Source organism: Thalassophryne amazonica, chromosome 18, assembly GCF_902500255.1.
Source record: "Thalassophryne amazonica chromosome 18, fThaAma1.1, whole genome shotgun sequence".
NCBI classification, from domain to species: domain Eukaryota; kingdom Metazoa; phylum Chordata; class Actinopteri; order Batrachoidiformes; family Batrachoididae; genus Thalassophryne; species Thalassophryne amazonica.
Window position 1 is genome coordinate 22,905,621 of NC_047120.1, and position 17,843 is coordinate 22,923,463.

At 43.4% G+C, this 17,843-nt stretch overlaps 1 protein-coding gene across 2 annotated transcripts in view; it reads left to right on the forward strand.

Annotated features, from left to right (window-relative positions):
- The window catches only part of adkb (adenosine kinase b), a 436,023-nt gene that overhangs the window by 194,591 nt on the left and 223,589 nt on the right, over positions 1–17,843 (forward strand). The gene's annotated exons all lie outside the window — the stretch shown is intronic.

Sequence of the window (17,843 nt, forward strand, 5' to 3'; positions counted from 1 at the left end):
TTGCAGGTGGAATTCTTTCCCATTCTTGATTGATGTACTACTTCAGTCGTTCAACAGTCCAGGGTCTCCATTGTCATATTTTGTGCTTCATAATGCGCCGCACATTTTCAATGGGTGACAGGTCTGGACTGCAGGCAGGCCAGTCTAGTACCCGCACTCTTTTACTATGATGCCACGCTGTTGTAACACATGCAGAATGTGGTATGGCATTGATTTCCAAAACCTGGATGTACCTTTCAGCATTGATGGTGCCATCACAGATGTGTAAGTTGCCCATGCCATGGGCACTAACACACCCCCATACCACCACAGATGCTGGCTTTTGAACTTTGCGCAGGTAACAATCTAGATGGTCTTTTTCCTCTTCTGTCCGGAGGACACGACATCCATGATTTCCAAAAACAATTTGAAATATGGACTCATCAGACCACAGCACACTTTTCCACTTTGTGTCTGTCCATTTCAAATGAGCTTGGGCCCAGAGAAGGCGCTGGCATTTCTGGATGTATGGCTTTCGCTTTGCATGGTAGAGTTTTAACTTGCACTTGTAGATGTAGCGACGAACTGTGTTAACTGACAATGGTTTTCTGAAGTCTTCCTGAGCCCACGCAGTAAGATCCTTTACACAATGATGTTGGTTTTTAATGCAGTGCTGCCTGAGGGATTGAAGGTCACGGGCATTCAATGTTGGTTTTCAACCTTGCCGCTTACTGATTATATTATGGACTGTAGATGATGAAATCCCTAAATTCCTTGCAATTGAACATTGAGAAACATTGTTCTTAAACTGTTGGGCTATTTTTAATGCAGTTGTTCACAAAGTGGTGATCCTCACCCCATCTTTGCTTGTGAATGGCTGAGCCTTTTGGGGATGCGCCTTTCAAACCCAGTCATGACACTCACAATTAGTGTCTTCAGTTCCCAGACCCTTATTGAGTGTTGTTAGAAGGAAAGATGATGTAACACAGTGATAAACATATCACTGTCCCAGCTTTTTTGAAACGTGTTGCAGGCATCCATTTCAAAATGAGCAAATATTTGTACAAAAACAAAGTTTATCAGTTTGAACATTAAATAACATGTCTTTGTGATGTATTCAATTGAATATAGGTTGAAGAGGATTTGCAAATAAATTATTTCTGTTTTTATTTACATTTCACACAATGTCCCAGCTTAATTGGAATTGGGGTTTTGTGTGTGTGTGTGTGTGTGTGTGTGTGTGTGTGTGTGTGTGTGTGTGTGTGTGTGTGTGTGTGTGTGTGTGTGTGTGTGTGTGTGTGTGTGTGTGTGTGTGTGTGTGTGTGTGTGTGTGTGTGTGTGTGTGTACTACAGACTAAGACTGAAACTCGCAGTAACTCCTGCGGTTGTTGAATGGCCATCCAAACATGAGAATGATTTAGCGCAAGGTCTCATAATTAGCTGCCCAGTCTCAGAAACAAATACCAAAAACAAGCTTTTGCTGCTGATGCCAGAAAATGGATCAGTTCATCTCTTGGGCATTTGTGTGGTCTCTGCTTCACATTACCAAACACGGCACATCCTCTGCAAATTGGCAGTTGGGTTTTGCCCACATCCACCAGTCTTGTGTATGTGTGTGTGTGTGTGTGTGTGTGGGGAGTGAAAGCCTTTGTGGGATTGAGGCAGGATCGGAAGGCCCAAATGGGTGTTTGTCAGTGCTTAGAATCTAATCTCAACGCGGTGTTCAGTGTCCCTCCTGGGCCTCTTTGTCAAAACAGCATCATTGGCTTTATTAGAGTCCCATTCGCACTTCTAAAGTACTTAGCCAGATACACTGCCGCGGCTATTCCCACTTAATACTGTGTGGCGTGTCTAGACCGGCGTTCACTGAGGCCTCCTCTCTCCATTAACCTTGTCGAGAGCACTCAGACGTATTTACCCAATTTACAGCCGGATTGTGGATTTTCTCCCTCCCTCGCTTTGCTGTACCAACCTTTGTTGCATATTAATATGGCTTGTTGGTTTTCATTAAACGACTGTTCAGGGGTACACGCAGCCTTGTACCCTCTAATCTGTAAATTTAATTACTGGAAAGTGCGCACGTACACACGTGTGTACATCGCATGATCCTCGCCCGCACATGCGTTGGTGTTCGTCGGGGAGTGTGAACGTTTAAAGAGGTGATTTATGGTTCCTGGCAGAGACTCTCAAGGTGTCTGCTGCTACGTGGTGTGATTGGATGAAAACAGAGTTATTGGAGGGCTCTTGCAGCCATTCTGGCTCTTGCAGCAGCAGCAGTGGCGGCAGCAGCAGCAGAGCTGGTGGCAGATGCAGAGCAGGGAGGCAGCGCTGCCATTTCTCACAAAGACAGAGAATGTTGAACTCCTGCCAAATGTTTGGTGGCAGGCTGTTGCTAGGAAATCTGGGTCCTTAGGCAAATCATTGCACAAAGACCAATAACAAAGGCATGAGGGGGAAGATGGAATTGCGTGGAAGGCAGTGGATATTTTTCCTTTTCTGTTGAGTGCCGTCACTGCAGCTGCGATGTTTGTAGCTATTTCTTTTCCTCGATGATCGCACACATCAGAAATGGAGGCTGATGTATTGTGTGCAGGGTGGATGAGTGTCTCTAATTGGTGGGGCTGATGTCTGTGTACTGGCCCAGTTAGCCTCCTCTCCACCCCCCACCCCCACCTACCTCTTTCTTCAATCCCTCTTTCCTTCCATCCCCATCCCCCCCGGCCCTCTGTGGATGTCCCCCCTCCCTTTTGCTCCCCCTCTTTCTACACATATCCTCTGCTAAACACACAATCTGTGTGCACACATTCTGCAGCAAAGCAACAGCATTTTTTTGAAACCACTAAGTGCTTTACTCTGTAATTTGATCTCTGCTCATTGATGCATCCTCCGTATTGCTATTTTGAATTAACCTACAGCACTCCTTAGCTTGAGATAACTTATGCCATTGAGACTTTGGGTGGGGGGTCTACTTTGCTGTGATACAGTAACTGTGAATATTGTAACAATTATTACATAGGAATCTCAATCAGTACTATAATTATTACAGCAATGGAGGGAATTGCATGGTAGAGCTCCGTCACGTATAATAAATGTCAGTAATGTAAGTAATGACTCTCTCTGTGAAAAATAACATTATGTCTACAGAGTCCTAGTCAGGTATCAATCACGAATTTACTCATTACTGTAATAGTCATTTTAATAACGGTTAAGTTTCCTGTGTGATTTCACCCATAATCTAATAATTATTAGAGTAGTAGTCAAAATTCACCTGTTGCAATAATTAATCCAATAGCGGTCAAGTTTCCCATACTATTTTGCTGCTATTGTAATAATTATTACAACAGTTTCCTGTGCAGTTTTGCCACTATTGTAATAATTATTACAGTAGTTGCGTTTCATGTACAATTTTCTTTGCTTGCAGCTTTGTAACATAGTGAAGATTCGCCCCATCCCATCTATGGCTGATGCAGAGACTCTGTTCCATTCATTTGTCTCTTCTCGACTAGATTATTGCAATGTCCTATTCTGACTTGCCGCAGTCCAGTATGAGGGGTCTCCAATTAGTTGTTGCTGCCAGAATTTTGAGAAGCACAAGGTTTGATCAGACACCACCAATTTTGGCCTCCCTTCATTGGCTTCCTGTCTCTGTAAGGTCTCATTTTAAGATTCTGTTACTAATTTATAAAATTATTCATGGATTAGCGCATCCCTACATAGCTGACCTACACTCTATGTACCGGCATGTGCTCTGCATTCTCAGGGCGCAGGACTACTTTGTGCCCCTAAGGTTAAAAAAAAAAGTCAGCAGGCCACAGAACCTTCTCTTATTGTGCGGCTGCGTTGTGGAATGTTCTCCCTGCAGAGGTAAAGCAGTCAGATTCCGTAGAGACATTAAAGTCCAGACTAAAGAGGCATCTATAGTCTCCCTCTTGTATGGTTAGCATACGAGTATAGTATGAACTGTGCGTGAATGCTACATGTGTGTGTCTGTCATTTGTGTGAGTATGTGCATGTTAACTCCTGCCCACCTCTGCCTTTGGTTGGCTTACCATGAAATTTTACTCTTCCTTAGCCAATCACCATCACTTGTGCAATTTGTTTTTCCGCCCCTCCCACACCACCAAAAAAGCAAAAAATAGCGACTTTGCAAGTCACGTGCCGCATTTTATCATCAGTAATGGCAACAACATTGAAACGATGGAAACACTAATTAGCTAGATTACCCATTAACGAAAAAATAGCACCATTTTACCGGTGTTATTCCCATCAGTGATTATTACTGTAATTGAGTTTCCTGTACAATTTTGCTCGCTTTTGTAATAACTATGACAACAGTTAAGTTTCGTGTACAAATTTACCTGTTATTGTGTATAGTTATTTTTATTTCCTTAAAATTTTGTTTGCTGTTGTAATAGTTATTACAACAGTTGAGTTTCTTGTACAATTTTTACCACTATTATAATAAATATTACAGTAGCTGAGTTTCCTGTACAATTTTACCTGTTATTGTGTATAATTATTACAACATTGGAGTTTCCATACATTTTTTCCCGCTATTGTGAGATTTATTACAGTGGCCAAGTGGTTAGTGCGCTTGGTTTCAGTGCAGAAAGTTCTCAGTTCAAACCCCACCCTTGCCACATTTTTCCATGTAATGCGGAATTGCATCAGGAAAGGCATCCGCTGTAAAACCAAATCAACATGCAGATCTACCTTGGATCTGCTGTGGTGACCCCGAGTGAAAACAAGGGACCAGCTGAAGGGACTATTGTGATCATTTTTACAGTAGTTGACTTCCCGCTACAGTTTTGCCTGCTATTGTAATAATTACAACAGTTGAGTTTCCTGGAAAAATTTTGCCTGCTATTCTGATAATTATTACAGTGGTGGAGTTTCCTGTTATTGTAATAATTATTACAGTAGTGACAGTTATTGCAATAGCTGTTGCTAATTTTGCTTCTGCCATTGGTCCAAATCTTGCTCCTGTCTAATAATCATTGGAAGAGGAAAGCTAGACAAAATAGTTGACTGTGAAAAGGCTCGTTAATGATTCGGCACAGATGGTCAGAAATAACCCAAGGATACACAGGAGAGACGTGGCGCTGCCAACTCGCCTGATACACAAAACCCATCCAATGAGACAAAAGCCGCAGTGCTGTTAGGTCGCACGCCCTCTCGCAGCTGTGGAAGCTGTTCATTTACACCCCAAGCCAACAGTGTGCTCGCCGTTAGCATGCGAGCGGTCAGCCACGCCTCTGCCAAACCACTGACCCACCCTTTTTCCTGCGCAGCACAGCCACCTGAAGTACTGTTCAGGTTGGCAGGCATTGCATGCGCCCATTAATTGGCAGTTGTGTGGTGCTCTCAGTGCAGGGGAGAGCTGAGTTCAGCTGCAGTCACTGTAGCATAATATGTAAAAGGAAAGAAACGACAGGGAGGGGAGGGCAAGACTGGCACCACAAGCACCACGTCAGCCTGCTTCCACTCCAGAGTGGCATCACACACACACACACACACACACCTCCACCGTACCAGCCTCTGCACTTTGCAGCACAGTAAGCGTAAGGACAGGGTTTCGGGGTGGTTGTTGTCGGGTTTTTTTTTTGTGTGTGGTGGGGTGGGGGGGGGGGGGGGGTGCATCAACTCAGTGGCGCCTCATCGTCCATCAGACGGGCTGATTATCACAGAGGTGACTGCGGCTGCGTCTCCGTCCCCTCTGACTCACAGGACTGTCCTCACGCTGACCTTCAGCTTCCTCTCCTCTTTCGCCTCCTTCCTTTCTTCTCCCCACTCCTGCTCTTTATCTCCAGTTTTCCTCTCATCCTCTGTCTCCATCTCCTCACCCCCCCACTCTCTCTCTCTCTCTCTCTCTCTCTCTCTCTCTCTCTCTCTCTCTCTCTCTCTCTACCACTCTCTCTACCACTCTGCACTGCCCCGTCCTTCCATGGAGCCAGCGAGGGATCACAAGGCAAAATGCAGGCATTGAAGGCGCGGTGGGGGGGGGGGCGGGGGGCTGGCAGGCTCCCCCTTTGTCTCCAGGCGATCAGTTACAGTCTTGGTTGCCGATGAAATTTAATCCCCGCCACATTTACATGCCAAGTTTGACTTCTGGCAAGCCTTATTAAATAGATTTGTAAATCATTTCATCTTGATTAAAATCTATTCTCAAGGGATCAACTTTCTTTTTTCTCTCTCTCTTTTGCTTGTGTTTTGTTATGCACACAATCTGCGCCCACGGGTGTTCAGATTTGAGCCTCAGTGTGTGTTTTTTGTCTGGCTGACTCTGAGCAGTGGGTTTAGGGGACAAAGAGTGACGGGTGCCAAGTCCTGTCTGTCCGCACCGTCAGTGCGCCTCACATCTCTGGAGGTCACATCAGCGGGCGAGCAACCGTCAGGATGCATCTCCTCTTTATTAACCAACACCCCCCCCCCCCCCCCCCCCAACGCGTGTGGAACAATGTCATTTCAAATTGCGCCTCATCAGATGGCATTTTGTAATTGCCAGCAAGCATCTTATGAATATGAATTCATAATTGTTCAGTTACAAGCTGAATGCACCATATTTATTGCCCCCCATTCCCTACCGCACCCCCCACCTCTGCTGGCCTGCACCAATTATAGGATTTCAATCTTCAGGCAATCAAGTGATAAGGCTGAGGCGTTTAGTGTTTGCTGTCACTGTATAATTCTCTTGAATGTTAAACACGCATCTGGGAGGCTTGTATTTGTCATGAGGCACGGATGTGCACCTGCCTAATTGAGTGGTAATGAGCTGTCAGGAGTACAGGCTTGGTGATTGGCTCTCTGTGGGGTGCCCCCCCCCCCCCCCCCCCACACACACACACACATACACACACAGGGTCTTATGGGCTGTCCAGCCGGATCCACAGGCCTTCAGGCCGTGGTGGGCGGAGTGCGATAAATGAGGGCGGAGAGTCCAAAACGTCACTGGAGACATCCTGAGGCTTTCACACACCATGGAACTTATTTGGGTTACTTTGATTATCTTCACTCCAGAATTGATTTTACTGCCTCAGTGTTTTATTTTTAATTTTTTTTAAATACACTAAAAATTTGGTGGTGGTGTTTGTGGGCGGCGGGGTTGGGGGGTGTATAATATATAATCAATCAATCAATCAATCAACTTTTTTCTTGTATAGCGCCAAATCACAACAAACAGTTGCCCCAAGGCGCTCCACATTGCAAGGCAAGGCCATACAATAATTATGAAACACAGTCTACGTCTAAAGCAACATAACCAAGGGATGGTCCAGGGTCACCCGATCCAGCCCTAACTATAAGCCTTAGCGAAAAGGAAAGTTTTAAGCCTAATCTTAAAAGTAGAGAGGGTATCTGTCTCCCTGATCTGAATTGGGAGCTGGTTCCACAGGAGAGGAGCCTGAAAGCTGAAGGCTCTGCCTCCCATTCTACTCTTACAAACCCTAGGAACTACAAGTAAGCCCGCAGTCTGAGAGCGAAGCGCTCTAATGGGGTAATATGGTACTATGAGGTCCCTAAGATAAGATGGGACCTGATTATTCAAAACCTTATAAGTAAGAAGAAGAATTTTAAATTCTATTCTAGCATTAACAGGAAGCCAATGAAGGGAGGCCAACACGGGTGAGATATGCTCTCTCCTGCTAGTCCCCGTCAGTACTCTAGCTGCAGCATTCTGAACCAACTGAAGGCTTTTTAGGGAACTTTTAGGACAACCTGATAATAATGAATTACAATAGTCCAGCCTAGAGGAAACAAATGCATGAATTAGTTTTTCAGCATCACTCTGAGACAAGACCTTTCTGATTTTAGAGATATTGCGTAAATGCAAAAAGGCAGTCCTACATATTTGTTTAATATGCGCTTTGAATGACATATCCTGATCAAAAATAACTCCAAGATTTCTCACAGTATTACTAGAGATCAGGGAAATGCCATCCAGAGTAACGATCTGGTTAGACACCATGCTTCTAAGATTTGTGGGGCCAAGTACAATAACTTCAGTTTTATCTGAGTTTAAAAGCAGGAAATTAGAGGTCATCCATGTCTTTATGTCTGTAAGACAATCCTGCAGTTTAGCTAATTGGTGCGTATCCTCTGGCTTCATGGATAGATAAAGCTGGGTATCATCTGCGTAACAATGAAAATTTAAGCAATACCGTCTAATAATACTGCCCAAGGGAAGCATGTATAAAGTGAATAAAATTGGTCCTAGCACAGAACCTTGTGGAACTCCATAATTAACTTTAGTCTGTGAAGAAGATTCCCCATTTACATGAACAAACTGTAATCTATTAGACAAATATGATTCAAACCACCGCAGCGCAATGCCTTTAATACCTATGACATGCTCTAATCTCTGTAATAAAATTTTATGGTCAACAGTATCAAAAGCAGCACTGAGGTCCAACAGAACAAGCACAGAGATAAGTCCACTGTCCAAAGCCATAAGAAGATCATTTGTAACCTTCACTAATGCTGTTTCTGTACTATGATGAATTCTAAAACCTGACTGAAACTCTTCAAATAGACCATTCCTCTGCAGGTGATCAGTTAGCTGTTTTACAACTACCCTCTCAAGAATCTTTGAGAGAAAAGGAAGGTTGGAGATTGGCCTATAATTAGCTAAGATAGCTCGGTCAAGTGATGGCTTTTTAAGTAATGGTTTAATTACTGCCACCTTAAAGGCCTGTGGTACATAACCAACTAACAAAGATAGATTGATCATATTTAAGATTGAAGCATTAAATAATGGTAGGACTTCCTTGAGCAGCCTGGCAGGAATGGGGTCTAATAAGCATGTTGATGGTTTGGATGAAGTAACTAATGAAAATAACTCAGACAGAACAATCTGAGAGAAAGAGTCTAACCAAATACCGGCATCACTGAAAGCAGCCAAAGATAACGATACATCTTTGGGATGGTTATGAGTAATTTTTTCTCTAATAGTCAAAATTTTGTTAGCAAAGAAAGTCATGAAGTCATTACTAGTTAAAGTTAATGGAATACTCAGCTCAATAGAGCTCTGACTCTTTGTCAGCCTGGCTACAGTGCTGAAAAGAAACCTGGGGTTGTTCTTATTTTCTTCAATTAGTGATGAGTAGAAAGATGTCCTAGCTTCACGAAGGGCTTTCTTATAGAGCAACAAACTCTTTTTTGCACAACTCATCCTAAATCACTTGTTGGATTTCAATTAGATGTTCAAGAAGGAACATAAAAACAGTTTGCTCCTTTCAGAGGGAGATAATTGGAAGTTAATGTTTGATACATATGATAATGTTGATGTCAGAAGTGGCGTCTCCTCGGAAGGTGCTTCATGGATTTCACTGAAACTTCACACAGTGGAAGCCTGCTGTGTCAAAATGTATATGTTGGAAAATAATTCCATTCTGATATCTTTAACCCTATTCAAGCAGGAGTAGTTACCGCTGCCAACAAAGTTGGAGGTTATGTTTCACCCCTGTTTTTTTGTTTGTGAACAGCCTGGAACCCTCAGTTTTTCATATGTCCTTATGAAATTTTGACTGAAGATTCATATCCTGATAGGCAAGAAGTGATTAAATTTTCAAGGTCAAAGGGCAAAGTCAGGAAAAAATCTTGGAAAATTTGAAAAATCCCTATCTTTAACATTGAGCGAATTTTCAGAAATTCATAACTTTGTCAAAACAGATCGAATTTCTTTAATGTAGGATGGTATCCTTTATCAGTTAAAGTTTGATCAAGATATGATATATCAAGGATATGATCAAGATTACAGATTACATTTGTGGCCATTTAAATTTATCATTGAAAACCCCATTTAATGTATATTTTACATTAAATCTTAATCAAACATGCCCCAGTTACTGTCATATTCGAAAGTGAGGTGCAGACTGGCACTCACTATCACCTGACAAAGTTTGACCTGGATCTGATCTGGATTGTGGCTTTTGTGTACATTTGAATTTAATGTTGAAAAGCCCATTTGATGTGCATTTCGCATTATATCTCAATCAAAAGTGCCTCAATCACTCTCATTTGTGACAATGAGGTGCAAACTGGCTCTCTCAGTGAATAGTTTGATCTACGTCTGATCTGTATTGTGGATTCAGCAGATATTTGATTCTTTTTAACATTGAAATCTATTTTGTTCTACATATTTTTGTTATATTTTAGCTTATGAAAAGACACTTCTAACAGGACTTTGACCTTGAAAATTTTTTTCCAAGGTATAAATTTGTGGAATTGGAAACTAGTGTTGGCAGAGGTTTGCACTGTAGGAGCGTGGTGCTCTAGTTTTATATGGGGAGGTGGAGCAACACGTCTGTAATACTTATGATCTGATGCATTTGGACTGAAAGATGGTAATGAAAGTAATCGTGTCTGAATAGTGCTGTAAACTGATAATTGGATTTTGTGCCTTATCTCCTTCCTCAGTTTTGGAACTGCATCCACATCTCATTTCTGTGTACTAAAAGTAGGCTTTACAGGTTTTCTATGCCAACAACATTTTATTGAGTCTTAAAGTAAATAAATATGAAATTGGTCACTGGGTCCTTGATCTCTGAGCTGAGTTCAGCCAGCTGCTGCACATCAGCGCAGGACATCTCATTTTGGGAGGAAAAAACATTTTGATCGATTGCAGTTTGTTTGTATTACAACTTTTGGAAAGAGGTGTCATTTCATTTAAACAGCATTTCACTTTAAATTTATTAATTCCGACTGGACTCTATCATTCTAACTTGACTCGGCAGAGAACCGCACAGCGGTTGGAGCTGTGTGACCAGAACAGAGGACGATTCTCGTTTCTTTCTCGCAATAAGACAGGAGTCCCAGTTAGTGACTTTAATCCGCACAAAATGACTCACAATTGACATATTCAGGGATGAAAGTGGTGGGGAAAAAAAGAAGCTGAAACCCAAAATTACCCCCCAGCACCACCTGCACGAAAATTTTTGAATTCTAGAAGCTCTGAAATGCAATCTGGGTCTATTCCAGACAGTAAACTGCAGTGAGTGCAGCATCCATTTTAGTGAGAATAAACCCAACTTTCCTTATTCAAATTTATTCCAGTAGTATTCTGCTCTTACTAGGATGCAGCAGTGTTCTAGCTTGGCAGATAGTTCTGGATGAAATGACTGAAGTAATTAACAAATTTAAAATACGGTTTGACTGAAACAAATTGTCATTAAACTTAAATAAAACAGGGATGAAGTGGAGGTGTAAGAGTCGCTAGGTTTTAACAGGGAACATTTATTTCTGTATCTATTTATTTATTTATTTATTTTCATTGTTAGTTGGTTTTATCTTTTCTGTTGTTTTGTTTCATTAGGTTGTTTTTGTCTCTTTCTCTAAAATTGTATTGTAGCATTATGAGTTATTACTATTGTTGTTGCTAGTATTATTGTTAATATATAAATAAAAATAAACAAAAAAAAACTTACAATTTGTAATACATTTGACTCTTTTATGAAAACAAACGCTGAGCCATTAATTATTATACAGAAAACAAATGCACACAAGCGTGCTGAGATGCGAACAGCTTAATGCTAACTTTAACTATGAAAATGCCATAGACATGCTAACGCATTAGCATCAGTCCCATTTTTAAGTTATAAAATACATCTATCAACTGTTTCAGAAGACCATAACAGGTTGGTTTAACATAAAAAGGTAAATATTACTCACAGACATGCTCTTTAGGGTTTTAGCGGGGGGAAATGAAGATAAAGAGAAATAAAACAAAGAACCAATGAAGCAGCAGGTCAGATCACTGCTTCATTGCTTCAGAGAAGAGCTGCCCTGCAGAAATGGTTGATTACAGACCCTGCTGGGGTTCTATAGTCAGTGTAGAGGAATGATCATTTTCCCGACAAACACCCCCAAAAACAACGGCTGCTCTGAAGGACCGATAAGGGAATCGTTAAGCAAAAAGGCTATTGATGTCGGTGGATCGAATCATTTCTTAACGATACTCGAAAAGAATTGGATCCCGATACCCAACCCTAGCAAGGTTTGTGCGTAGCTTGGAGTCTACTTGCTCTCCAAATTTGATCAACAAACCGATGATTAACGCATTAAATAACTCGCCTTCTTTGTTTAATCTATCGCCACTGTACACACAAGCATGAAAACCTACAAACGTTGCAGTTGGATTAATCTTCAAAACAAAAAACTGTTATTTTGAAAAGATTGAATAGAACCACCTTGAGTGCTATCCTACATATGTGACTGCACAGTTGGGCGCTTCACCCCCCTGGGAGGCTGTAAGAGCATCACGCTGAGAGGACACTATGTATGATGTAATGTCGTTTATATGGGCCCAGCGTTTATCACTATTACCAACGAAGACAAAATCAATAATTTTTAAGACATAGCAACTGATTCAGTGTGAAATCAATACTCCATTCAAGGCATCACAGGGCTTTCTCCAGAAATTTAGAATATGATGGTGCAGTGCCTCTAGGGAGGGTGCAGCGATGCTGGGGGCAGCTCAGCGTTATGCTAATATTTAAGACGTAGCAACTGGAGCAGTGTGACATGACAGATTATGTAATACATGCAAGCAACTAGAAGACATCAGTTCATGTGTTTGCTCACAGGTTTCTTGGATTAGACAGTATAAACACAATAATTTGAAAAAGTGTTGGTGGGGCACAATGACTCCACCTCCTGATTGGATTATGCCTGTTGTTGCACCCATTAGATCTCATATTGCAAAACTGGAGGCTTGTCAGGCTGCGCTTAAAGTGCATATGAAATGGTAAATGGAATGCCAAATGAGTTGTCTACTCTAAATAAATGAAGAATTATGGAAATATTGATGTATTGTGGTTCATTTGGAATGTAGCTCGATTTCACCTGCTTGTGATAAACACTCAGAAACATGAACTTGTGAGAAGGGTGGACTTTGATGACATCAATGCCCACTCAGACCCTTTACTGAAATGAATTAGGAAAAACTGATATTTATTATTTTGGAGCTCAAAAAGTGTTTTTGTGGACTTTGATGGTGAACACATCGAAATGGTGAAAAGGTATGCTTTGGAAAAATGCAGCAACGGCACTCGTGGTGTTTGTTCAGTGAACAGTTTTCCCAAAGATAAGACCTTGAGGAGGAAAGTGGAAGCTTATATATATATGTGTGTGTGTGTGTGTGTGTGTGTGCCTCTCGGACAGACTGCAAAACCCGAGTACAGCGTGGAATTGATGACAAAAAAGGAATCTAACCCCGGTTAGATTGGCCAGGAAAATTCTAACAAAGTGTGTTGCCTCTCTCGAAAGTGTGAAGCCGGCCGTGTTTGTGGTTTGTGTCACCGCATTGCGCTAAGCTAAGCTGCTACATGTGGCACACCAGTGAGTCTTGCAAAGGGAAGTTGCTTCCATGATCACAGAGAGTTAGACAGAATGTGATGGTGAGTGACGAAGGTGATCGCTGTTAACAGGAGAGTCTCAATGGTCTAACTTCCAGCCATTTCTGCTATCAGTGTGTGTACTGTGGACTAAGCTAAGCTACTGGGAGACTGCGAGACTGGTGGATGAATGCCATTAACTGTGGACAGCGCCACACAGCTGAACAATAATTCTACATGGCTCTCTCTTTGCAAACAGAGCAGGAGTGAAGTCAGTGACGCCACTTTCAGGGTATGTAATTACTATTATTATACGGCTGCTACACGTGCTCTGATTGGCTGATTATCGGCCGCATATTTTCCCATATCAGGACTGGTTACCATGACAGTCGATCTGCAATGCGTATTTTCGTTACAAACCAGGAAGCTAAAAACACGATTATAAAAACCATGTCGGACATAAACTTACTCCATAAATATCTAAACAGCATCGGAAAAAACACAGATTGAAAGCTTACCAGCTAACGACCGGACCATCTGTTAGCAAGTTCTTCATGGAGGTGAAGAAAGCAAACAAGCCCAGCATAGTCAGCAGCATATTCAGGTGATACTGTAAGTTTGTATGGTTATATATACTATTATATGGTATGGGATTTTGCCAACTTCTGATTGGCCCATTCGCTACTTTCTGAGCTGTACCACATGCCGAGTTGACCACTGGTGGAGCCGAGTAGACCGCGCGTGCGAAGCGAGTACACCTCGTGTGCAGCGTAGTGCTAGCCAATCGAGCGACACCTATCGATGACAACCAATCAGATAACGCGATACGCCTACTTTGGCTGTCAGTTTGTTGACAAGATGGCAGAAGACAGGTTTGCGTCTGTTGTCGACGCTGACTTAAAATTAATTTTACACGAAAAAGATGCAAAGAATACCCGCAGAAATACAGTCAGCAACCAACCTGTTTCGCAAGTACGTCACTGAAAAGGGACATGCACGCAACTTTGAAACTTGATGACAGACGGATGTATTCGGTCAATTTTACATGGAAGCTAGATAGGCGAATGGCGAACTTTATAAGAAAACTGTTGGGAAGGTGTCGTGACACGGACCCACAACAGGGGGCGTTAATGAACGGACAATGGATAAGCCAAAAAGTAACAATTTAATGTTGTGAAGCGCACAGCGAAGTACAGACAATAACAATATTGCGGAATGTCAATCATACACAAGGTGGCGTGTGGCAGGCTCGAAGATAGAAGACGTCTGGTGATAGAAGAGCCGGAACCCACACAGCTTCCACCACAAACGGATCTGAAGAACACCAGAGCCGCCAAGCCCTGCGCCCCAGGTGGCCACTGTCTTCAGCAGTCAGACCCGGTACTGCTGGCAGAGAACAGAAACAGTTTTGATGAGTGTGAGTTCACACACTCAGTAATCCCACAGTCTGTGTTCAGTAAGGAGGGAGAACCTCCACCTCCAGTAACACACTCGGACAGCTCCTGTGAAAACCACTTATCTGGTTGGGGTGGGAGGCGAAGCCGTCGCAGTCCACACCAAATGCCAATACAGCAGATAAGGAATACGTTACAGGAAAACGGCTGCAAATGAGATCAGACTATTATTCAAAGTTAAGCTTAGCAGAGAAATTACCTGTATGGTAGCTGATTTCTCGGCGGGGAGGTGGAGTTGCAGTCCGGCTTTTATGGAGGTTGATGTAGATGAGTGACAGCTGGTGGTGATGATGTGACAGCTGTCACTCCACTGGTTTCGGCGCCCTCTCGTGCTTGAAGCCCGCACTCCAAGCAGGGCGCCATCTGGTGGTGGTGGGCCAGCAGTACCTCCTCTTCAGTGGCCCACACAACAAAAACAAGCCTAATGACTCTTTGTCACGGACTTAACGGGCATCTCCAGTCGATCGATAGGATGTCAGTTGGTGCAGTATGACAGTAATAATAAAGAGTTGAAACTTGAGATTGATTTTTCGGTTTTAGTATGTTTGACAAACTCCCACTTTTCTTGTTTACCATATAATAAAGCAGTTACAAACTTTAGATTTCGGTGTACCCGTGATTATGTGGTCCTGGTCAGGATGGGGTTCACCTGGCCTCGGTGAACCCCATCCTGACCAGGTCCACATAATCACGGGTACACTGAAATCAAGTCTATAATTGTATATAATAGCCATATAATAAATGAATTATTACCCTCGATTGTTCGGTCTGTACGGGGATATCAGACCTGTGTTTTTCACACCTCAGTCTGATATTTCCCCGTACAGATATCTCACTCAGTTAATAATCCTTTATTATTATTATTCATTTTATTTAGACATTGTCAGGGTGTGAGGTTGCTCTGTTTTGCCTGGTTTTGTTTTTTCTGTTTGATTGTTCTTTTGTTTGTTTCTTCTTTTGTGTGGTCTTTTTCTGTGTCTCTCTTGGTGGGTGTGTCTCTGCCTTCTGGACCACGCCCTGTTCTGGGCTCCTCCCCGTTCACCTGCTGTCTATCTTCTGCTAATCACCTGGATGTATATATACTGCTCATTTTGCTCTGTTTCCTTGCCAGATTGATGCGCCCTGTGCCTTCTCTCCAGCCTTTGATTCCGTGTTCTGCCCGCCTCATAGTGTCCTCGACCTCCAGCCTGTTTATTCCGACCTCGTCTTAGCCTGATGTTTTTGGTTCTGTCGCTGTGTTTTTTGGACTGCCTTTTTGTGTACCGACCCTTGCTGAATCCTCCACTAAAGACTACCAACCAGAGCTACCCGTGTGAGCCTTGCATTTGTGTCCAAGCCAATCATCCCGACAGATCAATCTGGCCAACAGTGGACACAGCAGGCTCAGATCCCTTTCAGCTAGCGGTGCGTCACCACAGTCAGCAGCTTGCACAACAGGAAGACAGACTTGCTTATAAAATCACTGACCGGACGTGCGGCGACCTGGGCCACCGCTGAGTGGGGTCGCCAGTCACCAGTTTGTGCTTCTCTCTCAGCCTTCACCACCGCCCTTGAACAGGTTTTTCAGCACACGGCTCCTGGTTGCCAGGCAGCGCGCTCGCTTATGAGGCTAAGGCAGGGCAGTCGCCGGGTCATCGATTACGCCATTGACTTCCGCATTCTTGCGGCCAAGAGTGAATGGAACCCGTCGGCTCTGCTAGATGTCTTCTTCCAGGGTCTGTCCGCTGACATTCAAGACCAACTCGTAGCGGTGGATTTACCAGAAGATTTGGATAGTCTTATTGCACTGGCAATCCGTACGGACCGTCGTCTGCAGGACCGCCCACGACGAGGAAGCCGCTACCCAGAACAACATGCCGACACGCCTCCAAGCCGACCTTCCTCCTCCACCCACGCTTAGCTCGACCCTCCTCCCCTCAGTGCTGAGGAACCCATGCAGCTGGGACGCACACATCTTTCTCTTGCGGAGAAACAGCGCCGCCGTGAGGGTGGACTCTGTTTTTACTGTGGACAGTCTGGACATATGATTTCTAATTGTCAAGCCAGGGTGCCACCGTGCGGTCAAAAGCAGAAGTGCGGGTGAGTCTTAATTCCATTTCAACCGTTTCGCCTCAGAACATTATTCCAGCTAAATTAGTATCCGACCACTCCACTATTACTGTATCAGCTTTTGTTGACTCTGGTTCTGATGCTAATCTAATCTTATCCTCACTCGCTAGGTCCCTTCACCTTAAGATGTATAAGGTCTCTCGTCCACTGGTGGTACGTGCCGTGGACGGTCACACCGCACTCAGTCGATTACAATGATAGTATCTCACATACACTCTGAATCCATCAGTTTTCATGTACTGGATAAGATGACTCACCCAATCATTCTGGGGCACCCCTGGTTACAACGTCATGGGCCCAACTTTGATTGGGTAAAGTGTGAAATTGTTTCATGGAGTCCGGCATGTTACGTCTGTCTGAAGAACACCATTTGCGTTTCTCAGGGGTCCAATCCTGATCTCATCAGGGTTCCTGAATGTTATCATGATCTGGCAGCTGTTTTCAGTAAAGCCAAGGCGAAATCGTTGCCTCCACATCGCGATTACGATTGCGCCATCGAGCTCCATCCCGGGGTGTCGCCGCCACGCGGTAAACTCTATTCTCTTTCAGCTCCGGAGCGCAATGCTATGAACAAATATATTCAAGAATCCTTGGCGGCAGGGTTGATACGTCCTTCTTCATCCCCCGCCGGGGCGGATTTTTTCTTCGTCGAAAAGAAGGATAAGACGCTCCGCCCCTGTATCGATTACCGGGGCTTAAAAGACATAGCTATTAAAAACCGTTAGCCGCTCCCATTAATCACCTCCGCGTTTGAGTTGTTTGAGTTAGAAGGAGCCACAATCTTTACCAAACTCGATCTGCGAAACGCCTACCACCTAGTCAGGATAAAACGAGATGAATGGAAGACAGCCTTTAACACCCCCTCGGGGCATTATGAATATCTCGTCATGCCCTTCGGACTCACAAATGCACCTGCCGTGTTCCAGAATCTGGTCAATGATGTGTTACGGGATTTTCTCAACAAATTTGTCTT